Raw genomic sequence first — 17,855 nt, 5'->3', positions numbered from 1 at the left:
GGGTAACAGCCATATAATTATCCTAAATTGTTAATAATTTTACAACGGTTTTATATTTTTTCAGATTAACTTCAAACTCTTCTCATATTAAATATAACAGCAAAAAATAAAAAGGCATACATTTATTGTTCAGAAGGAAGAAAAATCACCTGTTACTGAGAGAATTCCAATTAAGTGGTAAGAAAGACTTCTTACAGCGCATTCCATGTAATCCTTTGGGTGCTTATTATAAATGAATTTTCTATGGTTGTTTTTATTCTACCGTGGATAGAAATTGATGCAGTTTTACGGACGTGACAGGTTTTTCAGTGACAATGGGAGACCCTGGCATTCCCCCGTGGCCTTATTACCTACTCTGTTTCTGGACCTGCTCCCCCATATTGCTGTCAAAGCAGCAGAAGAGAAGTTCAGTTTGGAAAATAGAGCTCTTTAGAGAGAGTGCTTACAGAATATTGTACAGTACTGAGTAAATGAGTCATAAAAGCCACAGAAAACTGTGTATGAGATACTGCATTAGGAAACCAAGAGATAGGAACCCAACTAACACCAAGGTAGTTATAGTAGCCGCTTACTGTTGGTGCTCAGGGAAAGCATATGTGTGGTGATGGGTTAGACATCTGTGTGTGTGTGTGTGTGTGTGTGTGTGTGTGTGTATGTGTGTGTGTGTGCGCACGCGCGCACATTTCTATTGTACAGACCTATCTATGTGCATTCAACAAGGAGGCCAGCAGTCAACCGCCTTCTCTCTACCCCTCCCCATCTCTCTTCCTCCTTCTGCACCCTGCCATGGAATCTCTCATTGGCCTAGACTTTTTCTCTAGGCTGGCTGAGCGATGAGCCCCAGTTATCCCAGTGTCTCCAACTCCCTGGCACTAGGATTAGAAGCGTATGTGGTCATCCATGCATCCTTGATATCAAATTTAGGTACTTCTGCTTGGAAGATTAGCACTTTACAAATTGTTAGCCTAGCCCTAAGACTTCTCTGCAATCTATCAGAAACTAGACCATCCCTTCATGATATGGAACGCCACACCATCCCCCCCCACACCACACCCCCACCTGCTTAGTCTCCAAACAAAGGAAAGGCACCAAAAACCATTACCACGTTCTTGGTGGCCATTGCAGCCCCCACCCAAGCTCAAGTTCCCGCTTACCCAGCTTTTGACCTTACTCAGGCACAAACCCAGCTTGTGCAGGGCACATCATTACCTCTTGCCTACAATCTACAAAATCTCCTGCCTTAGTTTGTGGGGACAGTGTCTTCAGCCTAGATCTCTAGGACTGAAGAACTCACCCAGGAGTTGCTCTCTATAAAACTGATGTTATAATTTTTTAGCTTGATTTGGTTTACTGTGTTGATGGAGAAACTTATTATCGGGGGCAGAAGATCTTTTATTTAGTATTTGATGACTTGAAGCTCCTGGAATGGCACATTCAGTGCCAAACCTGCCCAATCCTACCCTGATAGGGGAGCATTCGTCACCAAGAGAGTGGACCTGATTCTCCATGAAAAGAGGTCCTCAAAAACCATCTATGTGAGAGATAATTAGATATATTATGGTTTTCCATTGCACAGGACTTTTATTTCAACCTTTTATGACCTCCTGGGCTCCTTAGGATTAGGGTAGGTCAGGCTTTATGATTCTTTAGCTTATACAATTTTATATACTCCCTTTCAGAAAAAAAATAAAATTAAGGACAAAGGCACCTGTTTTAAATGAGAAATGAAATCATAACCTATAAATTTATCAACTTATAAAAACTGATAAATGTCAAATTATCTGAAACTGCCAGACTTCCTCAAGAATAGTTGAACCAGGAACACAGAGATGTCATGTGGTATATTAGGATACAAAGTAGGAAGCTTTACATACAGATGAAAAAGCAGTCACTAGCAAGTTTTTAATTTAGTGGTGTCTGTAAGATAACAAGTCGAAACGCAGATAACATCAAGCTGATCACAGAAAACCACTCTCAGACACATAATTAAAATCTCAGAAGACCTGTCGCTGAGAGCCAAGATTTGACACTCTCCTGGAAACTGGCAAGAAGCTGCTGCCATCCACATATCCCGGGTCAGAGACAAATGACTGAACTCCCAGCACAGAAGACGGCATACCCTTCACGCCTAAGTTGGCTACCTGGCTCCTCTAGTGGACACCACAGGCTGCTACGAAGGGAGGGGAAAGAGTGGTACTCTACCCAGCAGATTTGTGTGCACACAGCAGAGAATCCCTGAGCTTAAAAACACATCTTTTACCAGGGCTACCAGCACACCCGCCCGACCTCTACCCTAGAATATTACATTCTCTGCCCCATTTGGAGTGAAGGACTCTTTGTTCTGAAGCCAGGCACTGTCTCGTTCTGCTACGATCGCTTATTCAGCACGAATCCCTGAAAAGATAGTCTAGAACAAAGCTATCACAGTAGGTACAGAGATATATAGGGCCCATGGAGTACTGCCTCCCAAAACTCCTGGGTAACCATCTTCCCATGCTCTGCTCCCTAGTCCATCTGCAGCCTGTTCTAGCAATAACTATCTAAATAACTATCCCCACACCACACATTTCCATCAACACCAGGGTTGTTACAAGATGTAATTACTCATTAGGTCTCTCCCATCAACCGTTCTCAGCGCATCCTGATTAATTCTGTCTCGCGGTCAGTCTATCAAACACTGTTCTATTATTATTATCATTATTATTAATATCATCATCATCATATCATTATTATTACTATGTATCTCTACCACAGTTTCCCCTCTCTTCTCTCCTCCAAATCCCTCTCCCGAGCCACCCCTCCCCCTCCTTTGTTTCTATTCAGAAAAAGGCAGCCTTCCCTGGATATCAACAAAACATGACATACAGAACTGAAGTAGACTAGGCGCCTCCCCATGTATTAAGGCTGGGCAAGGCAACCCAGTATGAGAAGTCAGGTCCCAAAAGCCACTGAAAGAGTCAGATACAGTCCTGCTTCCACAAGAAGACCAAGCTACACAACTGTAACACACACGCAGAGTTCCTAGGTTGGTTCCATGTAGGCTATGGTTGTCGGTTCAGTCGCTGTGGGTCCTTTGAGCAAAACTCTGCTCTTAGAACAAATAAACATTGATCAGTCATCTTGTGATTTGACTTTGGTGGTAGACCGGATCTCCCCTTTAAAACTTTCCCTTCCAGTTGAGCAGTGTATACAGCACCAAGATGCTGTCTTGATGGGAGCTTAGGTAGCCCACAGCTTGACTGACCAGTATCTTGGAATGGAGCTGACTGTTGCTAGAAATATAATGCCCCCCTGCCAGGGTTCAGCCTTGTGGGGCAGCTTCAGATTCTGAGGCGGGGAAGGGGCATTGGTAGAGGAACATTTCTGACCACCAAGAAAATTGCATTCAAGTGGCTCCAAATAGTTGACCATCTTTATTTATACTTAGAGTTTTGTTTTGTTTTTAACCAGGGTTACATGAACAGCTTTATTACTGGCTTTCATTTTTGACTTTAAGAACTACATCATAATTTAGGGAATACATTATGATCATTATGTAAACCCCCATTATTCTCCTTTATGCTTCCCCAAATACACCATCCCAGCCCCTGCATAACCTTATACTAGACATAGAGTTCAGCATTTTTGCAGGCTTAACTCAGTATCGAGCCAGACACATCTCTATTGTGGTTACAAAGTTTAAAAATAAGAAACATGGACACAATGCTTTTAAGGACAATAATATTCAAAGCTAGACAATTTTTTCATGTCTATAAGACATGCTTTTATACAGGTGGTTTTTTTACAAGAGGGTCCCACCTCTCAATCTCTCTGTAAAAGGCAGACTTTGACAAAACACTCTTTTCCTGTCTCCCTACACCATTCTTCTCCCACCAACATAGGCTCCTGCGTACGAACCTATCCATCCCACATTTTGTATTGTGCTTTTTCTCTTGGATCATACCAGATCTTACCAATAATTCCATGCTTGATGTCCAGGGAACTTACCCCCAACAGTTGCCATTATGTGTGTTCCTGAGGCTTTTCCCTATTCTGTGTTTGCATGCCTTACTCTCCAGAACTGTGAGACATGGCTAATGTTCCAAGTGTTGTTTTCTAATACATACCTGTCTGTCATGAATCAGAAAAGTCTCCAGGATTACAAGTTGTAGTTAATAACTCCAGATATGAGATTTGAGAAGTATTAGCCCCCTTATTGAAACTTGGGGGGAAATACTTGAGAAAGAACAGAATTTCCAGGGAAAATTACAGCTGGTGCACATGTGACTGACTAAGTCAGACTAAAAACCACCCAAATAATCACCAATATAATGGGAGACAACAGAGCCTGCACTGTCCCATGGACTACTGATTCTTGCTAAGTGGGAGTACGTGTTGGGACCATTTGGAGTCCTGGCCTCCAGCTGCTCTTCCCTGCTAGAGATCTTTACTTTCTTTCTGATTTGAGTTACTAAAGGCTGTGTCAAAGTTGTTTACCAGCTCTGCTTCACGAGCACGTGTTGCCTTGCCTTGAGGATCAGAGGATAAGGTTTTCACCTGTTGGCCCACTTAACTGTTGGGTATATCAGCCTCCATGGTGCTACTGAATAAAGGGCTTCTTACCAGTGACAGAGGTCCGTGTCTCTGTCTCTCTGTCTGTGTGTGTTTGTGTGTTTTAACCTCCAGCCCCTTGCCCGAAGCTCAATAACTGTATAGTAGCACATAGAGTGCAGACAGACGCCGTGCACTGCAAGTATGTTTCCACAGGTGCCTTGCCCTTAGGAAACCCGTTGGACAGGCCGTCATATGCTGATCCGAGACCAGGCTGCAAGGCTCCCAGCACCTACCTCTTCCTGTAAAGCCATTGTCTTCCGGCGAAGTTCCACATCCAGGGAACAAACTCAGCCATGAAGGACTTGGTAAAACCCGGCTCCTGGGGTGAGGTGCTGTTACTAGTTCTCACACAGTCTGGGAGCTGCTTTCTGCTACAGGGGCTGGCACTCACTGATCCTCTGTTCACTTTGAACCCATTTTCCAAGCAGCAATTAAATTGATTAAAACACAAACATGACTCCATTGCCTCTACTTAGACTTTTCCTGAGTTCACCCTGCCCTTAGGATAGAGGACCACATTCTCAGCGTGGCTGTCAGGCTGACCTGACCTCTCCTCCACAGGGGCCTTTTTATGCATGCTAATGCAATTTCTTTTACAGTGTATGTGTGAGCCCTGGCTTCCAGCAACACCTCCTCCTGGTCTGGAAAAGACTTATATTTACAAATATTCATATATATGTATATATATATATACATATGTATGTATGTATGTATGTATATATCTTAGAGCACTTACCCAAGTTTACAGCTGCACTTTTACAGATGGGATGACCTAACCAAACTCTCTCCTTGCCTTGGCTGGGCTACAAAGCCAATGAGAACGGTTCACCCTTGTAGCCTCCAGGACCTCCGGGACCTCCACAAGTAGGAAGTTAAGGCCTGCCAGGCCAAGAGGAGCCACCCTGGAGTCTGCCTGGTGATGTCAGAGGTCCTGATCTTACCTAGCCAATGAGGACAACCAAGCGATATTGTACCTAGTCAATGAGGGGCAACCACATAATGCTAACTGTCAAGGGATCAGAATACCTGGGTGCTGGGGGGGGGGGTCATCAGTTTTGTTTTGTTTTGTTTTGTTTTCATTGTTTAATAAACAAGTCCGCTCTATCCCTTTCACGGGTCTCCCGGCGTCTGTGATAGTGGATGCTGGGCCTTCTTGTCTCCTCTCTTGGGGAAGATTTTAGGGCCCAGCAACACAAATGGTATTTGAAACATTGACAATTGTTAGAACAACAAATGAATCTATAAGTACTTCCAAAAAACTGAACTATTTGTAAGCCTTATATCCTTAGACAAATCATTTGCTGTTAGTCTGTTTATCATCTAGAAGAAATAGCTTCTAGTCATAAAAGTAATTATGAGAATCAAACCCCCCACCTCTAGGTCACAGGTACTAAAGAGTCTTGCCCGGCTTCTCACATTGGTCCTGGGATCTGAACTTGATCTTCACGTTTGTGCAGCAAGTGTTCTTTCTCACTGAACCACCGCTCCAGCTCCAAGATAATATAATATTATAAAAAGACTATATAGTTTTAAATGCCCACAACTCCTTTTTTAAAAAAGAAATGCTCTAAATTCAAAGCACAAATGATTGGGAAAATATCTTTGGTACACTTACCACAGAGGAAATAATAATGACCCTAACATGTTAAAGTCTTTTACAAACTGAAGGGAAAAATATTAACATGGATGTTAGGGGAGTAACACTCTTGACCTAAGGCCTCTCCATGGGATGGAATCCACACTAGACATTGTTAATGAGGGCAAGAACCTTGAGCAGATAGGTCATGGGCCTCAGGGGAAAACATATTACTTTATTCTGTTAAATGAATAGAGCAATGAATAAATAAACATAGGAATAAAGGAGTCCTAATGACGGATTGCTATTCCCATTGACCAGTGACTCGCTAATTCCCCCTCAGAGAAGTCCCTTTCTGCAGGAATTAACAGACACGTACAACTGAACAGCGTGCAGAGACGGAGACTCTGGAGGGCTCAGTCCTGAATGGCATCTTTACCACACTCGTTCCCTCAAGGTTCGTGGATCTACGAGGAAGGAAGGTGGAAAGATCCGTAAGGACCACAAGCAGTGTTTTCCTAACATGTCAGGGCACACTCCAATGTGAACTAAAGGATTGTGACAACATAGTGTGACCTTCACAGACCTGAGCCAGGCAAAGCCCGGAGGCAGAGAAGGGAAGTAGGCACAAAATCCCACCCCAACCAAGAAGCTGTTTGCAATTGGTAATTGCCGGGAGACAGAACATCAATTTTTCTTCAAGGAAGTGACATTGGGTGTATCAACCACATTCCAGTGCAAGCCCCATGATCAGGAGGAGTTGGTTTTTGATTTTACGCTTGGCTTTGGTTTCAGGCAGCCCTGGATATTAGTACCCACGTGGGAAGACATACAGGATATTATGTATCCCAAAGGGAAGAAATACCATGTGCCCACATGGGAAGTGATTATGGATATCAGGGCTATGTGAGAGCATTCTGAGACATTGGTACCTTCGTGGGAAGAAGGAAGGGATATCACGTTCATAGCAAGGGAAGAAGTCGTGAAATTTATGTACCACCATGGGAAGTAAACTTAAGTATCACGCACCTTCGTGGAAAGTAGTGCTGAATATCAGGTGTGTGCAAGCAGCGGACTGTGAGGAGGGCAAAGGGTCGCTGTGCACACTGAAAAGCATCGGAAAAGCCAGGAAATGTTAAACACATAACTTACCTCTTCAAAGGAAGAAGATGCTTAGCTGTTCTCCCAGAATTCTGGGGAAGAACATTTGTTTATAACCTGGCTGTGCTTTGCTATCTGTTGACTCTGCCTGCATCCCCCAGAATTGTTTTACGTATCCCAGGCATTTCCACCTAAATTTTTAGCGTTGCTTCTAGGCCATAAAACCCATCCTTATGTGTGACATCACTTGTGATTTACAACAGTCTAAGTGACTTCTCTGTTGTCTCAGTCATTCTCCTAGATGCTAAATCCTGGATGCTGTCTCTGGGTCAACAGTACCCATTTTTATATATTTATAAAAAATCCAGGTATATGCTGTAAAGAATTTCAATGTAAACATGTCTTAAATATTATGCGCACTTGGGACTGACTTAACTGTTATCAAAACTTATTTTCCAAAATTGTGTTGTGCTTAAATATGAATAAAATAAAAGAACCGGTGTTAGACTCTTGAAATTTGAACTAGTGACAAGAGAGAGAGAGAGAGAGAGAGAGAGAGAGAGAGAACACCAAAATGGGGGAAAGAGATATAGGAAGATTTAGGGAAAGGGAAAGAATATGATCAAAATACATTGCATTAAATTTTCAAAAACAGTAGGGGCTGGGGAGATTGCTTAGAGGTTAAAAGCCCTGACTGCTCTTCCAGAGGGCCTGAGTTCAATTTCCTGCAACCACATGGTGGCTTTACAATCATCTATAATGAGATCTGGTGCCCTCTTCTGGCATGCAGGCATACATGCAGACAGAACACTGTATACATAATAAATAAGTAAATAAATAGTCATTTAAGAATTGTTCAAAAATAAATAAAAACAACAAATTAAAGCAAAAATGATAAAAAAAAATGAGGAATAAGCAAAAGACATGAATGGATAATTAATGGCAACATTTGAAATGACTCTTAGACATATGAAAATATATTTCGCCTCACTCTGAATATGCAAATTAAACCTCACTGAGAGCTAATCATGCCCATCAGGTGCAAAATTCAAAAGCAGAACTATAGTGATATTTTATTTATGTTTTAATAAATAAAGCTTGCCTGAGTATCAGAAGGGCAAAGCTAAGCCACTAGAGGTCGGCAGTGGTGGCACAGACACTTTAATCCCAGGATTTTGGAGACAGGCAGATGAATCTCTGTGCATTCAAGGCCATCCTGGGTTATGCAAGACCAAGGTAGAAACAAATCCAGGTGGTGATGACTCACACCTGTAATCCCAGTACTAGGGAGTCAGACACTTTTAATATCTCAGCACTAGAGGGACTATAAAATGGGAGGAGAGAGGGGCTTAGTCTGCTTAGTCTGTGGTTGCCCAGTCTTGGTAGAGGTAAGACTTCTTTCGTGGTTTGGCTGCTTTGCTTTTCTGGTTTTCGGGTTGAACCCCAATATCAGTCTCTGGATTTTTATTGTTCATGCTACACAGAACAATACAAACTTGAAGGGGCTGTTATAATAGACCCCTTCATTCACGGCTGGTGAAAAAGCAAAATGATTGAAGTCCTAACTTGCAGGCATGTTCCACCTTTGACATTGCCATGGGGCATCTGTAGAAGACAGCCATGATAAGCTAAATATGAACAGATCACCCAAAGGAAGTTCTTTTTTTTTTTTTTTTTTTAATTTTCGAGACAGGGTTTCTCCGTAGCTTTTTGGTTCCTGTCCTGGAACTAGCTCTTGTAGACCAGGCTGGCCTCGAACTCACAGAGATCCTCCTGCCTCTGCCTCCCGAGTGCTGGGATTAAAGGCGTGCGCCATCACCGCCTGGCCCAAAGGAAGTTCTTTACTTCCAACCATTATAGCCTGCCAGTGTAGGACTCAGCCATCAATAAGTTTAATGGAGGCCTGAGTCTCAGTGGTTTACCCTGAAGCAATACCTGGTTGCAGGAAGGACCACAAACTGAGATTACCGAGCACCACCCAAGATGAGACCATCCAAAGAAAATGCCTAATATTCCAACCATTGTAGATAGGATCGCCTGCCAGCACACACTCACCAGGACACCCTAGACAAATGTCAGCCAATCAGGGGTCCTGAACCTCGGAAACCCCTCACCCCTACCTTTACTACTATAAAACCCAACTCTAACTGAGCTTGGGGCTCTCCATTTATTCTAATATGTTGGGCGGGCATGCGGAGAGACGGAGTTTGTGAACTTGCATAAAATACTCTTTGCTTTTACATACGGGACTTGGTTTCCTTGTTGGCATTTGGGGGACTTCGTGGATTTGGGCATAACAATCTACAGAGTAACTGGTCTCCAGAACTGATCAACCAGGTGACAAAAGTAATCACACACACACACACACACACACACACACACAGCGGGGGCATGGGAAGACACGTATCCACAGAGACACACACACACACACACACACAGCGGGGGCATGGGAAGACACGCATCCACAGAGACACACACACAAAGCGTGTTGAGCCAAATTCATAGCTGGCCTCCCTCAGCCGCCCACAGGCCAGGCCATAGCGGACACACCTACAAAGAGAGGAGCGTGGCGTGGATTTGATCTGGTCACTCCATAAACAGAAACACTTTCACACACATTATTCTACATGCACAGATGACTGGTCACAGCATCATTTGTAACTGCAAAATGCTAGCAACCTACCTGAATATGTAAACATAGGTGAACATTTGGGCACTATGGAATGAGTCGTGGGGCTGCAAGAGAGAACGAGGAAGATCTCTGCGAGGTGCTAGGAGTGACTTCCCTAAGACGCAGGCTTGTGGAAGATGTTACTCACGTAACAGCATAGAGTGTATCTCATTTCCATGCCTTTTAGCTTTGCAGAAAGAGACAGAGAGTGAACCAGAACGTCCTGAGGCCGTTCACTCAGAGCACAGGTAAACCAGGTGGAGGGAAAGTGGGGGGGACACCTAAATCTGTGTACCATTTTCACTGTTTGAATCCTGTTAGTGTTCTAAATATTCAAAGAATAAAAATAAGGGCCTGGCGAGAAGGCTCAGGGAAGGTCCTGGGTTCAAGTCCCACGACCCAAGTCAGGAGGTTCCCAGCTGCCTGTAATACCAGCTCCAGGAGAACAATGCCCTCTTCTGGCCCTCAGAAGCACATGAACACCTGGCACCCAGACACACAGACACACGTGCATACCCTTAATAAACATAAAAAATAAATCCCTCAAAGATGGGAGGGAGCAGTGCCTAAAACTGACTCCAAACATCTCTGAACCAAATAAACACCCACATTATGGTGAATGGTATCGCTATTCATGATTATTTCAGGTTCCTGGGTGCTGTCCCCAGAAGTAGTTTTTAACCCATTCATCTGCAACAGTGCTACTCAAATTTGGCTAATAGCCTAGATGCATTGGGTGGGGTGGGGTGGAGTGTAGACATGCTGCCTCAGGCTCAACTCCAAACCTACTGAACCCAAAACTCAGCTAGGTCCATAGGTGCTGCATAGGCTCTTACAGCTTCAGAAGCGTTAGGCTACAGGGCATAAATTCCAGATAATTGACAGCAAGAATGGATGTTCCCAAAAAGCCAGTGTCTCCTTGGAAAACTTCTCCACAAGGACTTGTTCCGAGGTGGCCAAAAGCCTAAGGGAAAAGCCTGTTTTACAACATTCCCAGATTCCAGGAGCTCCCGCTAGCTGGAGGCAGTCGCCCCTGGGGAGTCTGAATGCAGCGCCCTCCTGTGAACCAGGCCTTTGCAGCCCTTGCTCTTTCTCATCCAGGATCCCGACCTTCTGCCACCTCGGCAGGGCCTGCTGGTTTCCTTGTGAGCAGCAATTGGTCTCTCTGAGCGCTCTTTACAGCTTAAAAGGGGCTGCCAGACAGTGGACAATGGCGCTACAGCGTGCTACCGCAGAAATGAATAATCAAAAAAGAAATGTTGCTGATAAATCAGTCATAAGCTTTGCTAAACCACAGAAGCAGAGCGAGCTTCTGTGTATAGCAATCATGTCCCCCCCCACCACCACCACCGTGTTGGATACTGGCATTCGCCCGGACTCGCGAAACCTAGCTGTTGAAGTTAAACAGACCGTTTACTTCTCCTCCTTTCTCTTCACCCTCTTTCTTAGTGCCAAATAACATGTAATCTTCTTCAAACACGACGGCTGGTTTGTAAATTCAAACTCCAAGGCCTGCAAAAAAAACCACCTGCTGGCGGAGTCGCTATTTGCAAGTCAAGTGTTCATCAAGGCAGCTCGTCAAAGCTTAAAGAAAAATACCTTCAACTGTCATTGAGTGTTCCCTACAATTTAAAGTGGTTCGATGGCCGAGTCGGCAAATGATTGTACTATTTTTCACTCACATAACACCAAGCCACACTTTGTGTAGAACGCCACAGCAGCCTCCTCGAAGCTACTCAAAACCTTCGCTGACAAACACGCCCTGTGAGCAGGAAAGCGAGCGCCGGCCCTGTAATCGGGGGCTTGCGAGTAATTTTACCCAGGTCTAAGTTTCCTTGCGCATCTTAGAAAGTTCGAGGTGTTTGCGAGGGGACCCGTGGGGAGCAGGGAAACCCGGATTTCGGGCTCCGAGGCGGGGCGGGCTCGAGTTACTGCTGCACTCCTGGCCGGGCCACTCGCGCCTCCTCCGAGAGAGCTCGCAGCAAGGCACAGAGCGGTGCACACCGCGGTGGCGGCTCCGCCCAGCGCAGCCCCGGGCAGCGCCGGTGAGTACGCGGGTGGCCGGGGTCCCGGGCTCTCTGGACCCGGGGCTCTGACTGTCACCGCCACTTCTACAGGTCTGTCCCTCTGCCTGACTCTTGTTCTCTTTTCCCACTAACGGCCAGCACAACTGACTTGCCGGTGTGCCTCATATGTTCCCAACCCCTGCAGGGTAAGATTATCAAGAAGCGCTTTCATCTACAAAGTTCCCCGAGAGCCCCGTTTGCCTCTCAGCTGCTTCGGGATGCTTTGTCGGGAGGAACCTCTTGGGGCTCTTTGATGCTCACCTTGTATTCCTCATTCATGGTTTCCAGTACACCCTGAGCTGGCCTCGTCTTTGCTTGCCTCGCTGTGGCCAGCATCCAGCGACCCTCTTTAGCTTGTTTGTAGCCACGTAAAACTTAACAAAGCAAAGCCTGTGTCTTCTCTGAAGACCAGCTACCTCCCGTTTAGTCGGCGTCTGCCTATTCTGGGAGGCCCTCTAAATAAAGCATGAACCTCTGTCCTCCACTTCTCAGTTAGTATAGCGAGCTTCTATGAACTGTCTTGCCCTGAAATGTGGTGTTGGTCTCCTGCCCAAGCATCCTATGCTCACCAAATCACTTAGATGCAGGTTGTCTACTGTGGTGACGTGGTGGTGTTTGTAGCTGGTAGGGCCCCCTAGTGTAAAAACAAACTTTATTTGTCCTAACTGCCTCCTTTAACTGGTCCATCTCTGCCCAGCACACAAAGTGAACTTTCATGGTGAGCTTAGCATGTAAGACAGAAAAACTGCCAGGGTCTGCCGGCCCTGGTCAGTCAAGAAGTGGGGTCTTGTGGTACCACTGGAACTAGAATTAAACCGTAATAATAATGATTTGGGGGAAGATTCAGCTGTTTCTTATTGGGAAACTGGGGATGGCGTGCATTGCATATCAATGTATACTGGGAGTGTCCAAAAACGTTGTTACTATGATAGGACTTTGACATCTACAAATAGATTGGGCCTCCTTCATTGCTATCCTGGGATGCACGAGGCCTGTAGGTTAATTGTAGCTGAAGGCTTGGGTACTAACAGGACATGGAAATTAGGAAACCCTGAAATACGCAATAGAAAGTCTCTACATTTAAAAAAAAAAAAAAACTTTGAATTTGTGGGTAAGAGAGAGGGCTGGGGACCAAGCTCGGGCCCTGGCACAAGCCTGTCCCTACACTGAGCTGCCGTCCTGGCTAAAATACACTCTTCTGTCAACCCAGCCTTCTAATTATAAGCGCAGAGAATTGCCTTGTTTCAGAAGACCTTGGCGAGTGGAGAAAATGAATTGCAGTGAAGGATTCCTGGGTAGGGTTGCCGACTGATAGTGTAAGTGCCCTGCTGGACAGCTTTCTGGGTCGTTAAGTAACACCAGGAGCCCCGCTCTGCCGCGGCCGCAGCACTGCCCCCTTCTCTCCTTAACTAATGTGAAACTGGACAGAGTTACATGGTCTTCATTAATTTACGAGTGATACCGAAGAATTGACTCAATCCGAGGATTTCAGTGTCTTCTGTGTGGGGGTGCTTTTCTAAGAGCTAAAGGATGAACTTGGGGAACTAAGAAGGTGTAGATGTAAGGTTGCCCGGTCTCTTTGATTGACAGTCCAATTTCCAGCTCATTTGTAAAGCCTTCTGGATATTCTAATGTGTCTTGTAATATTCTTTTTTTGCCCTTGCACATGTCAATGGCTCCAAAGAAAATGGTTTTCTAGGATATACCCTGATGTTTGCGTTGTCATTAATACAGTTACAATCAATGGGAAAAGTGAGAAATTATGTTTTTCCTTTGCTCTGCTTTCCAACGAGCAAACTCTTCAAACAAAATCAAAATGGGTACAGTTAGTTTTCCAGGGTCTCCACACTGTATTTTTGTCTAAGTCTCAATTTCATGAAATGTTTTATTTTATTTTATTTAAACTCAGACTCGTGTAGCCCAGACTAATGTCCAACTAGATAGCCAAGAGTTGGCCATTATGCCTTCCAAATGCTGGGGTTACCAAGTTACACCACCATGCCTAACTCATGCAGCTTTGGGGGTCGAACCCAGAGTTTCCTGTATGCAAGGCAAGCACTCTATTGAGCTGTGACCTTAGCCCCTCCTGAGTTAAGACCTTTGAACATAAAATCGTTCATTGTAGACACAAGGATCACCAGAGTAACCCTTGAAAACCAGTAGCTATAAACCCATAGTCTGGTGATGCTCAGAATTTCATCTCTAGGAAGCTGCATGCACTCTAAGTATTGCAGACTTCCCAGAAAATCCAAGTCATGGAACACCTAACGGGACAGATAGGTGTATGTGGGGGGAAACAGACTTGAAGTTGGGATGTAGATACAATTCCACAACTGAATGGATACAAGTTAATTACTGTCAAACAGAACAATCTGACCCCTGGAGTTGTCTTCTGGGAATGAGGTGTACCAATTGCATCATTTGGGAGACTAGAAAGGCTGACTAATTTTGTAATTGAGCAAGATCACTTTTTATGTTAAAAAATATCCAGGCACCACCAGATCTCATGTATCACAAGTGTGCACCGCCATACCGAAAACTCTCCCATCCTTCTGTTTTTCTTGCTGTCCTCAAGAGAAAAAAACTGCTTCCCAAAAGCTTTGCTTCCAATACTGTCAGGGCTCAAATCCATAAGCCCAGATACTCTTGAAGCTGGGACAAAAAGTATCACAAGTTTGAAGCTAGCCTGAACAATCTAGGAGACCCCTCCAAAGAAAGGGGACTAGGGATGTCAGTGTGTGGTAGAGTACTTATCTAGACAGTATAAAGTTGTGGCTTTGATACACAACAACACACACCCTGAGCTTTGTCTCTCAAACACCTTCACTGTTTATTAAGACAAATATTCATTTTGGTTTATATATCATTAAGCATTATATGCCATATTGTGGCGTATAATATAAACCATTGTGACAAGAGTAACTACGTCTCGGAAGGGGATGGTAAAGGGATAGGGCCGAAGAAATGGTTCAGAGAGTAAAGATACTTGCCACCAGGACTGCTACCAAATTTGATCCCTGGAACTCATATGGTAGAAAGAGAACCAGCTCCCTCGGGTTGCCCTCTGACTTCCAGGTGTATACTGTGGCATGAATGCCCCCGCTACACACAAAATAAGTACATTTAAAAAGAAATAAAAGTTTTAAGGAAAAGCTTGGATAAATGAGTACAAAATATTCTGGACATAGTTCCTTTCACAGAACAAACGGGAGAATCCCGGGCTAATTTTCCTTTCTTCTTGGCGTAGGGGACAGTGTACTGTCCCTTTGCCTGTCCTCAGCCTGGACCGCAGTTTACTGTCCTGAGCCTGGAGCTCCAGTTTGATTGTCATCCCCTGCCCCTTGTGCTATACATTGGATCTGGGTGAGTAAAAGGCTCCCGGAAACACCTACATGCAGGTCACAGGTAACAGCAGATTGTGCTTGACCCAAAGGAATCCGTGTGTTTTCTGTAGGCCAAGATCACACACCACTGTTTGGAAGGAAAGTGTGAGAACATGCCAGAGCTTACTCTCTCTTTTTAACTTTGATCAGGATTAAGCTAACTATTTTTATAGATCCATCAGCGTTGGCTTAACCCTGTCCTTAATGGCTAATGGTCAAGTCTAACATATAATGGAGAGAAGTCACAGGATGAGTAAATCCATGAAGGTCATGGCTTTAGTCTACTACCTAGGCATATGCATGTGGGTGAGTCATAGTGCTGTATGGAACAATAGGATACCATATGAGACCAGTGACCATGGGTTCTCAAACACATGGAATTGTGTTGTGCTTGGATTGCCTAGGAATTTACTTTAATTTTTTATGTTTTGCTTTTCTTTGCTTTTTTGAAACAAGGTTTCTCTGTATAGCCCTATCTGTCCTGGAACTAGCTCTGTAGACCAGGCTGCCCTCAGACTCACAGAGATCCGCCTGTCTTTGCCTCCCAAGTGCTGGGATTAAAGGCGTGCGCCACCACTGCCCCTATTATTTTTGAGGCAAGTGTTCTGATTTCATTGGCCTGGTAGTCCAAGCATCTCTAGTTTTTTAAAGTTCCTTGAAGAAATACTAACATCCAGTTAAGACAGAAGATCACCGAAAACTGACCTGAGACCCTGACCTTGTGCACAGAAGCAAGCCTTCGAAATCCCCACCACACACAGCCTGCGCCAGCACCACGCACACCAAGTGCTCACCATGCATACACAAGCTCTTCACAGCTGCTGTCCAAGCCAGTGTCCAAGCCAGTGTCTGGAGGCACAGGGCGGCGCCTTCTCTCCTCTCTACCCCCACAATGCTTTGCTGAGTCCTCAGCTCCCCCCGTCTCTTTGCATGGGTGAAACTCTGCCTATCTGTGTTGATCAGCTGTTTTGAAGGGCTCCCAGGAATGATAGCATCTCTCTGGGTATCCATGCCAGTGTTTAAGAGCCCCTTGAAACCGCCTAGAAGTGACCCGCGATTGTGGGGTGGGGAAGGCAGGCGTCAGCGAGGAATAAAGGTAATCACCTTGATTGTCGCTGAAATGTGAGTTTCTGGGGCCAAGGGGAGATAAAAAGCGATCCTCGCGCCTTTCTCGTGTGGCCAGAGACTATTGAATTTCCAGACCAGGAGAGGAAACAAGAGCACAGCGCTTACCTCACCTCACTTACTGGGACCGGACCTGATCTTCCTGCCCCTGCCCTGTAATCCTGCAGTTTTCACACTTGAAAAGCTACTCTTTGATTTAGAGATGACTTATTGAACTCTGTGACCCGCTATTATTAATCTTACCCTTTGTTCTCCTTTACTCCTTTCTTTATATCCTAAGTTACAAAGACTACAAGGGAAAACACATATGTAAGACTGTCAGGTTATCAAGGAAGAAAGAGAACCCAGGTAAGAGGCAGGCAAGCGGCGAGGAACTACATTTAATTTCCCTCCCCCAACCCCACCTCCTCCTGTGTGTTCTACAGCTTTCTACCCCACCTGTGTCGGGACAGGTGAACTCAAAAGACTCACGATTCTCGTGCTCGCCCTGTGGGCTTCCGTACATGGTGTGTGGAGTGGAGCTCCATCGGTAAACTGGCATCGCAGGCATGGTTGATCTGATTCAGTTGGCCAACCCCGGGGTCTCATTTAGCTCTTGAGAATGTCTGGGGTTTGAGGATTTCTTTTTTTCTGGAGTGGGGATTTGCTTGCACCAAGTTTCTTAACTGATACCAGAAACCTAAGGCCTGCAGGACCTGCTCTCCCCAACCCCTTCAGCCTCCATAAAGACAAACTCAGGATTGGATTCATCTGATAAGCTTGTTGCTAACTGTAAAATGTCGTACTACTGAGAACAGGCTGTTTCACTATTTCGTAATTGACTCTTTACCAGGTACTTAAGGCACTAGGAGAAGATGGATTTGTCACCGTGACTTTGGTGCAAACCTTATGATTGCTAAACTCAAAAGCATATTCATAGGGCTACCGACAAGCCTTTGTCCTGCCGTACAGCTGTGTGTTTAAGATTGTGGAAATAATTCGGGTGTCCTTAGGATTATCTTTACTTTTCAGTTTTTGATTCAAAATAATGAAATGCTGTGAAACAATTAAAAATGATAAAATTTCTCAACTAGTCCCTATTTCGTTGAATTAAATTAAATCATATTGAATTAAAATATGATTACATCACTTGCCCCCTTCCCTTTCCTCCCCCAACTCCTTCCTTGTCCTTTAATGTCAAATTTCTGAAAGTAACAGTGGTTTTTATTTTTTCCTCAATCACTTAGTTGTTCAACAGACATCTAATTAATGCCTGCTATACACTCATTTTTATGTAGCTATATTTTTCATGAAGGAAAAAATAAAAGAGTAAAGAAAAGAAAGTACAATGTAGGATAGAC

At 44.6% G+C, this 17,855-nt stretch overlaps 1 protein-coding gene across 1 annotated transcript in view; it reads left to right on the top strand.

The window, feature by feature from the left end:
- The first annotated feature begins 11,955 nt into the window (after positions 1–11,955).
- Positions 11,956–17,855, top strand: part of LOC121434738 (prestin) — a 55,631-nt gene continuing 49,731 nt past the window's right edge. Inside the window, exon 1 of the mRNA XM_041633672.1 lies at positions 11,956–11,986. The gene's annotated coding sequence lies outside the window, so the exon portion shown is untranslated. The remainder of the gene's footprint in view (positions 11,987–17,855) is intronic.

This window comes from Microtus oregoni, unplaced genomic scaffold, assembly GCF_018167655.1.
Source record: "Microtus oregoni isolate MIOR12 unplaced genomic scaffold, Mior012 000044F_ref0000062, whole genome shotgun sequence".
NCBI lineage: Eukaryota > Metazoa > Chordata > Mammalia > Rodentia > Cricetidae > Microtus > Microtus oregoni.
Note: the sequence above shows the minus strand (reverse complement) of the source record. Positions and strands in the feature narration are given on the sequence as shown.